A 9930-nucleotide genomic window follows, 5' to 3' on the forward strand; every position below is an offset into this window, starting at 1 on the left:
GAAAAGACCTTTGACAAAATACAACATCACTTCATGATCAAAACATTGGAGAGAATTGGCATGGTTAGCTCATATTTCAACATAATACAGGCTATATACAAAGCTCCTAAAGCCCAAATAATACTTAATAGAGAGACTGGAAGAATTCCCATTGAGATCAGGAACAAGAGAGGGGTGTCCACTCTCACCTCTGCTCTTCAATATAGTACTGGAACTCTTAGCTCAAGCAATAAGACAGGATTAAGAAATAAAATAGATGCAATTTGGAAAGGAAGAAGTTAAGTTAGCACTATTTGCTGATGATATGACTAAGTACATAAAGGACCTGAGAACCACCATTCCAAAACTCTTCAAGGTGGTAAACTACTTCAGCAAAGTAGCAGGATAAAAAAATCAATGCACAAAAATCAGTAGCCTTTCTATATGCAAGTGACAAAGATGCAGAGAAAGAAATAAGGGGCATGGTCCCATTTTCAATAGCAACAACAACAAAAAAATAAACAAAATACCTTGGAATAACATTAGCAAAAGAAGTGAAAGATATATACAATGAAAACATAAAAACACTCTAAAAAGAAATTGAGGAGGAGTTGAGAAAATGGAAAGATCTCCCATGCTCCTGGATAGGCAGAATTAACATTGTGAAGATGGCAATCCTGCCAAAGGCAATATACAGATTTAATGCAATTCCAATCTAAATCCCAACATTGTTCTTCACAGAGATAGAAAATATGATCTCAAAATTCATATGGAAAGACAGAAGGCTGCAGATATCCAAACATATCCTCAGCAACAGAAATACTTCTGAAGGCATCACCATACCAGATCTGAAGCTATATTACAAAGCCATAGTAATAAGAACATCATGGTACTGGCATAAAAGCATGAGTATAGAGAGCAGTGGAAGAGAATTGAGGACCTAAACTTTGGGTCAAGCAACTATAGCTACTTGATATTTGACAAAGGCCCTAAAAATATAGGCTGGAAAAAATGACAGCATCTTCAACAAATGGTTCTGGACAAACTGGATAACCACATGCAGGAAATTGAAACCTATTCCACACACATATCACCATGCACAAGACTCAAGTCCAAATGGATCAAAGACCTCAATGTAAGACTGGAAATTAGCTACTACTAGAAGAAAATATTGGAGGAACTTTCCATGATATATGAATGGAAAAAGACTTCATGAGCAAACCCCCAGGAGCACAGTATCTTAAACAATCAGTCAACCAATAGGATCACATGCAGCTGAATCGTTTCTTCACAGACAAACATACAATAAGCAAAGCAAATAGATTACCCACAGAATGGGAGAAAATATTTGCTGAATATCCAATTGACGGAGGCCTATTTTCTAGAGAGAATCTACAAAGAACTCAAAAACCTAAACAACAAAAAGTCAAACAACCCACTCACAAAATGGGGCAAAGAACTGGACAGGCAGTTCACAGAGGAAGAAATACAATTGGCAAATACACACTTAAAAAATGTTCATCATCCTTAAATATCAGGGAAATGCAAATTAAAAACAACTACAAGATTCCAACTTACCCCAGTAAGGATAGCAAACATTAAAAAAATCTAATGAAAATAAATTGCTGGCAAGGATGTGGAGGATGTGGAGAAAGAGGAACCCACACCACTGTTGGTGGGAATGTAAGATGATACAACCACTTTGAAAAGCAATATGAAGACTTTTTAAAAAGCTGACTATAGAGTTACCAATAGACCCAGTTATTCTCTTACGGGGCATGTATCCTAAAATATCCAAGCCTCAGTCCAGAGAGATTTGCTCAACCATGTTTATTGCAGCTCAATTCATAATAGTTAAGAGCTGGAATCAACCCAGATGTCCATCACTAGAAGAATGGATAACTAATATGCAGTATAGCTACATGATGGTATTCTATACAGCAATAAGAAAAAAAAAAAATGACACAACATAATTTGAAGCAAAATGATGGAACCTGGAACAGATCATTCAAGTGAACTCATCAGATAACAGAAAGATATTCACCACATAGTCTCACTCATCTACAGCATCTAACCTGAACCTACCCAAGAGGCTGACACACCCAGTAAGCATCTTGAGAACTGACAATAGCATAGGTGGGGTTGGCAGGGAGGGGAATGGAGGGGTGTGGACATAAATCTGGACCCAAATGGCAATGGTTATCATAAAATTCTACATCCTAAAAGACAGACCAAATGGTTGAACCTTCACCAGGCCCTTAGAGGTTACACCTGAGTCACAAGGCCCTGGAGAGGGTATGCTGAATACTGACTTTAATCTTCTACTGCTTCTCTCTCTCTCTAACTCTTTTATATTACTTATCTTTTTCTTCCTTCTCTTCATGGACACTGACCTGTAACTTCCAGTACCAGCAGAAGGTTATCATCCACAATGAGCTTTTGATCACAGAGACCTACAAGATTTCCTAAAAGACAGACAGATTTCTGTCACAGTACTTGATGACCCACCAAAGGTTAGTGGTAACACCCTACTGTTGAAGACAACATATACATTTGACTCATAAAATGGAGTGACATGACTGGAAGCTGGAAGAGAGTTAGTCCCCAGACAGTCAGTGCATCTAGTACCAGAAGGTGCTACGTGGGTGACTGGGAGAAAGTGACCAATATCTGTCCAAGCAACTCATGGTCTAACCTACTTAGCTGCAAATAACCTGTCAGGATTCTCACACAAGTGCAATAGTGGTGCACAGCCATGGTGGGAAACCAACTGCTCTTGATTTGGCTAACTGATCCCTTCAGTAGAATGGGACCCATAGCTGGAGCTAAGAAACAAGTCAGAACCAGATCCAAAAATGAACCCACTCTCCATTATCAAGTTACCACAAATCGTGGACTACAAGAGGGCCTACACCTATTAAATTCTCCCTAAAAAAAATAATGGTTATCCCATTTATCTGGTACTAACTTTACTCTCTGTTGGAGAATCTGCTTCTCTTTTTCAGATAGATGCAAATCCTAAGGAGATAACCACCCCATCATACCTCAAAAGGGCCCCAACTGAAACTAAGTATAATTGGCAAAACAAGCAAGGGTGCTGTTTCCTTGGTGAACCTGATACCAGCACAAGGGTGAAGGAGATTGACACAGAGAACAATCAATTCCTACCAAGTCAGATATCCAGAGCCAAAGAGGCTCCCAAAACCTCATCACTGAAGCAGACCTAAAATAAACCCAACATAGCTCAGGGAAATCTCCAGAAGATGGGGTAGAAAGAATGTCAGAGCCACACATTGGGTCATGATACACAGAACATTTCCTCCTACCCATAACTGAGGGTAAACCCCACAATGAATGACCCATATACCCCAACAAGCAGGGGCCAGAGGGAGGGGGTGGTACAGGGAGGATGCTAGCAATGGTACCAAACTGACTGTATTCACTGCGTACAAAACTAATTAATAAAAAAATCACCATTAAAAAAAAGAATGCTTTATTGGAGCTGGAGAGATGGCTCAGCAGTTAATGCATTTGCATGCAAAACCTAAGAACCTGGGTTCAATTCCCCAGTGCCCACAAAAAGCCAAATATACCAGGTGGTGCATGCATCTGGAATTCATTTGCAGTGGCTAGAGGCCATGGTGTGCCAATTACCTCTCTCTCCCTCTCTTTCTATCTGCCTCTCTGATTAATAAATAAATAAATAATAAATATCCTTTAAAAATGTAGTGGAAAAAAGATAGATGAATGTTCTACATCAAGAATGTAAAATGGTCTTCTTGGAAGACTGTGGTCTGTAGCATGGCGATTAGTAGAAAGTGAGATAAAAAAAAAAAAAAAAAACATAGTCAGGGTCAGATGCATGTGCACTTTTCTGGACATGGCAAAAAAATTGGATTTTACTTCAGTGGTGAGGTACTAAAGGGTTTTATCCTGAGAAGAAACATAGTTATGTTATGATGCCATGAAATTATTCTGGCCTCTGGGGAAATAATGGTTTGGTGACTCTGAGAGCATGAGCAGATCATTGCTGTTGGACACATGAGAGATGGCTGTAGCTGTTGCTAAGGTTGTACTACAAAGTTTAAAAATTCAGTTTTCTCTTTCTCCTGCCAATTCATCATATAACAATACATGCTCTTCCATGTGTCCTTGAATAACTAACACTCAGTTGTGCACACAATAGAAGCATGTGGATATATTTTTTAAAAAGTACATCGTGGTGTATTATAGAAGATAAACTGGAAATAAACACAGGTAGAAAGATTGGGGCACCTATTCTTTAAGATCAAAATATTCAAGAGACAGAAGGAAAAGCAAAACACTTATTAATTCTGCTTCTATTTTTATCATTGTGAAAATTTTATGTATAGCAAACATAAAATACACTTGTCAGCAAATCTATCACATTTTCAAAATTTCATAGAGAAGCAGATGTATAAAACAGTCATGAGCCACAAAGACTCTTAAGTGACTGGATTTTGGCAAAGGCCACAGAAAAAATCACATGAGCCCTGCTGTCTTCCAGAGATTAAGTCTGCTTCATGTTAGCTTAGACAGAAAATTAAATAGATAGCCAGAAATTTGGTATTCTCTAAGAAGCCTAAATCTAGGTAGAATATATCCAGGGTGAAGATACAGAAATCCATATTTCAATTTATTATACACCCAAAGTGTGTCTCCTTTTTGCTCTTTTTTTATGGCAGTTAAAATTACAGCTTTGGAGTGAATGGCCAAATGCCTTACTGCCTGAATGACCTTCTATGTGTTCACCAGTTCATATAAGCTTCACACCCATAAATCATCAGGCTAGTCATTGATTATAATGAAGAAGTTTCCACTCTTTTAGTACACAGCCTGCTCCAGATATTACATTCATCTAGTACATATACTAATTACAAGAACCCGACAAAGCTAAGCTACAATACATTTTCACAAATGAGAAGCCTAGGTACGGAGGAAAAAGGGACTTTTATTTGTTGAAAAAAATCACATCTAGTTAGTAGCAGGGCTACAATTTGATTCCATGAAAACAGATTTAGATTTTCCCTTCTGCATCAACTCCTAGTCTTGACTCCAATGTCTCTGATGAATATCTTTGTTAAAAATCCATACCACAAAGTGCTTGTGAGGGCTTCATAAAATGGCACATATAGGATAATTAGAATTGTATTATTACTAAATAAACATGAAAAAATTTAGGGGTTGGAATATAAAGAAGAGGATGGGATGATATCTATAGCAGTTATTTATAGTAAAAGTTTTTTTTTTTTTTTTTTTGATTTGTACATCTACTCAAACCTCTTCATCGGTCTTTATTCAGCAGTACATATGCACCAAATTTCATTTTAGAAGTTTCCATATCACAGCACAGTATTCTATCACAACTGAAACTTTTTTCTTCTTTACAGGACTCAATAAAATCTAAAAATGAACTATGCTGTAGATTTACCTCATGCAAAGATCTTTATGTTATCTCTGAAAATGAAAGAAAAGCTTTTAAAGCACATTTCACTGTTTTATACTATTATGGCAACTTGTGCACTGCAACACAGTCTGTTTTGAGGGAATTTTACGATATTTTTCATGCAAAAATCTACACAAGTTAGTTCTGATGATATGGAAATCTTTTCATAGCATCAAACATTCATCTGGTGCAAATGCACAGGGAAACCTTCCTGAAGTTTTCTGACTTGAGAAACAACTAAAAAAATCCATACTAGGTAAATAAAAACTAAACCAAAATAAAAAGGGGGGCTGGTGAAAAAGGTAGAAGGGGAATAGAAAACATAGGCTTCAGAGTAAACCAATGTCTGCTGCTAAACCGGTCTTTGTTGTCATGTCCAGTGTACATTAACACTTGTGATCACACTTTGATGATCTACTAGGTTTGTTATCAGCCCCCTGAAGGTGAATCAAACTTGCATGCATTCACATACAGCACCACAACCACACTCTAGTACACAGTCACTCCAGGACTAGGAGTCTGCTTTGTGAGTGAAGAGCCGTAGATTTGAAAGATGAACCTGTTTCTCTTGACTGAGCCAGACATTCATTCAACATTGTCCACTCACACACTGCTTCATAGCAAGGCCTGGGCTCATTTTCCTTGACTTATATGGGCATTCTCTTTTATGCTTACAAGGCTTGAGGATGACAATTCTTTTCTTTTCTTGCAACTGAGATCAAGTCAATGTTCCTTCTCAGGCACTGAAGATCTTTGACCTGTACTAAGTAAGCATTCATGCCAAATCTTCCTTACATTTGGCCACTTATTCTCACTCGCACCCACATGCCACCTTGACCTCATTTGGGCATTTTCTGTGATTCCAAATGAAATCTTCACATTTTCTCTCCCAATTTAATGCAGCAGTAGATCTCATGAGCCAAGCTTGATGGATCAAACCTTTTAATTATATATGTAGATATCTATATCTATATCTATATCTATATAGAGATAGAGAGATGAGATGATGATAGAGATAGATATAGATATAGAGATAGAGATAGAGATAGAGATAGAGATAGAGATAGAGATAGAGATAGAGATAGAGATAGAGATAGAGATAGAGATAGAGATAGAGATAGAGATAATCTCAGTGCTGCATTGTACCTAACTTCCACAACATCTCTCTAAAACTGGAACCCTTTTGTTGGTACAATGGCAGATGAATTGAAACCAAATGTTCCACTTTGAATTGCCTCTGGAACAAGGCTAGGATCTTCATCAATATCATCTGACAAGAAGAACTGATCAATGATCTCATAGGTCAGTTTGTAGATGTCTTCATTTTCATGATTCTCAAGTTGTTCAATTTTCTCCAGTCCACCACATTCTTCTATAAGATTGGCTATGGTTTCTGCTTCATCTTCAGCCATTTTTAACATATTACTTAGTCCATCGAGTACTACTTGCACAACTTGTGCATCTTTTACAGTCAGCAAGTTGCAAAAAGTTGGGATAACATTTTGCTGAATATGGTAGGCCACCTTGTCCAAAAGGTGTATTATCATTGGTACAATATTGGCATCAATTACTGCGTGAACCTGCTGCTGGTTTCCTGCAGTGATGTTAGAGAGGAACCACACTGCTTCATTATTGATTTTCTCTTTGGAATGTGTTAGGAGTGGCAGAAAGTGTGAAAGAGCTTCACAGTTTAAAACTACCTGTGTTTGCTCATCAGTTCCAGTAACAACGTTTCCCACAGCTCAAAGTGCAGCAGTTTGAACTTTAACTTCCTGGTGGCTGAGTAGAGGAACCAAATGAGGAACTATTCCAGAGTCTATTACCATCTGTATCTGTTCATTGCCAGCATCAGTAAGGTAAGAGAGGGCCCAGACTGTATCTACCAATATGTCTACATCTGTGTGATGAATTAAAACACAAAGAGCTGGAAGAATGTCCTGAATGGTTTCCATTGGTGGCGGTGGGTCTTTGTGGTGACATAAGTTTAACATAACCCCAGTAACATTTCTTAAGAATGTTATAGGAATATATGGATTTATGAACGAAAGTAAAGGTTTTACAACTCCGAGACTTATGACATAATCTCTACACTGAGGCCCATCACCTGTGATATTTCTCAATGCCCAAACTGCTTGCTCACACACATTCTGATGGGTGTGAATGGAGAAGCCTCAGGAAAAGTGGTACACCATTGGACTGAACCACAGCTTGTGTTTGTTCAGAGGTTCCAATGCAATGTTTGTCAAAGCCCACGCTGCTTCAAACTGTTGTGGGGTTCCCCGGAGGGATCCCTGCTCAGGGCGGTTTACGGGACCCCAAGAACACTCACGCAGGACGCTCTCAATGCAAACCGCACGAGGTTTATTGAATCCGATGCATCGGGGCTCAACACAGATTCCTCTCGCAGGAGGGGGTGGAGAGCCCCTAGCAACGGGTTTGGTCAGCTTATAAAGGCTAAAACCATAGGTATACATATTCATAGGGGCTTTCCAGCTGTGGGTCCCTTTGATTGGGTGGGGCCCACGGGGCGGGCTCGAGTCTGGGAGCTTCAGATATGTGTTGACCGTTGATTGGTTGTGTCCAGGTGGGGAGTTATCTTAGTGAGGAACTAGGAGTTGTTTGTTCAGCTCGAGTCCCTGGAATTTAGGCATTGTATAAGGCGCACAAAAGGTCAGGTTCCTCATGGTATGCTTTTTACAAAATGGAGGCGGTTGTAAAATGGCAGTTCTGCGGTTCAATGCAGCAGCAAGCAAGCCTTATTACAGAAGCTTAAAAAGGCAGGTTAGCGGAGCAACTAGAAAACAGGGCAACTTTTATCCTTTCACTGTGAAGAAGGATTGTCATCTCTTTCAAGATAATGAACTAAAATAGGCAATATTCCAGACTTTATTAAGTCATCAATTGGTGGATTTTGATCACTGGACAAAAGCTTCCTAGCAGCTTGAACTGCACTTAACTGAATTCCTTGGCTATCACTTGAAGCCTTTTGAACAATAGCTTCTAGAGAGGTATTTTGCACTCTAAAATCACCATCTATATCAGAGTCTTCACAGATATCTTCATGTGGTACATTCCTCCCTTTTAAGAGATGCTCATCTTTTATTCTTCCTTAATTCAACTACAATTCCATTACACTGTCTTCACATGGACTCCAAGTCGCGGCCTTTGTTCTTGAAATTCTTGAGCCGTTGGTTGTCTAATTTTTCGTTGTTAGCCATGGCAGGGGGTGGGGGGGGTAGGGGGGGTGACTCGCTCCCCGGCCCAGGCCTGCGGGATCCACCCCAACCACCGCGCCGCACCAACTCTCACCAGAGCCGGCAGTCGCCTGAGCCACCTGAGCCGCTCTGCCTGCGGGGCTGCCGCTCCCTTCCTCCTCTCGCGGGAGTACCAGCGGTGTGCCTCTCCTCCTCCCCTCCGGACTCCTGGCCCTGACCCTGGCCACACAGCAGCTACGGAGAAGACAACCCAGCGCGGGACGGTGGCAGCATGTGCTCTAGTAAGTTTTGATAATACTCAGAAAAATATTTAATGCCTATTATAGAAATTGCTTTGTTGGGCTAGAGAGATGGCTTAGCGGTTAAGCCTGTGAAGCCTAAGGACCCCGGTTCGAGGCTCGGTTCCCCAGGTCCCACGTTAGCCAGATGCACAAGGGGGAGCACGCATCTGGAGTTCATTTGCAGAGGCTGGAAGCCCTGGCGCGCCCATTCTCTCTCTCTCCCTCTATCTGTCTTTCTCTCTGTGTCTATCGCTCTCAAATAAATAAATAAATAAATAAATTTAAAAAAAAAGAAATTGCTTTGTTGTTAAGATTTATCAACTAACTAAACATGTAAAGATGGCTTAATGTAACAGGGTGATAGGAAGGTATCACCTAATAAGCTACAGTTGTAAGAAGTAAATTATATTGAATATTATAATATAGTACAGATCACAGTGATGGTGTGTTTTCAGGGTGAATGAAGGGACTCTTGAGTGTCAGGCTGGGTATATTTGAAAGTTTGAAATTGTTCATAAGATAGTTGAAGTAGAGTTCCTTGAATGAGAGTGATTTTAGGATTTGTTGGACATAAGCAAAGAAATAGCAAGACTTGCCCTGTTTAAGCACTCTAGCATCTATGTTGAAAATGAGCTCCAAGGACCACACGGAAGCAGTACCAGTTATCAGAGTGCTTGCCATAACTGGCTCCGAGAACGGCAGCTGTGACCCTACCAGCATCAACAGTGGTGATTACTTGGGTCTACTGAGTGTACGTTACATGCAGTAACCAGAAGAAATGCTCAAAAACTGAAGACAACAGAAGAGAGAAACAGAAGTTAAGGGTGATAGTAAAAATTTTGTTCTCAATATTTGGAAGTAAAAAGTTGTCATCAGAATTAGCCAAGATGACAAGGAGATCAGATTTGGGGACATTATTTGTGTTTTAACATATTTAATTATTCAACAATTATCTGAAATAATGTTAGAACCAATAGTGCAACAAAAG

The 9930-nt window shown here is 39.6% G+C and overlaps 1 pseudogene; it reads right to left on the reverse strand.

Moving 5' to 3' along the window:
- Window positions 1-6578: 6578 nt before the first annotated feature.
- On the reverse strand, window positions 6579-8664 carry LOC101609052 (annotated as a pseudogene).
- Window positions 8665-9930: the final 1266 nt, after the last annotated feature.

Source organism: Jaculus jaculus, chromosome 14 (genome assembly GCF_020740685.1).
Source record: "Jaculus jaculus isolate mJacJac1 chromosome 14, mJacJac1.mat.Y.cur, whole genome shotgun sequence".
NCBI lineage: Eukaryota > Metazoa > Chordata > Mammalia > Rodentia > Dipodidae > Jaculus > Jaculus jaculus.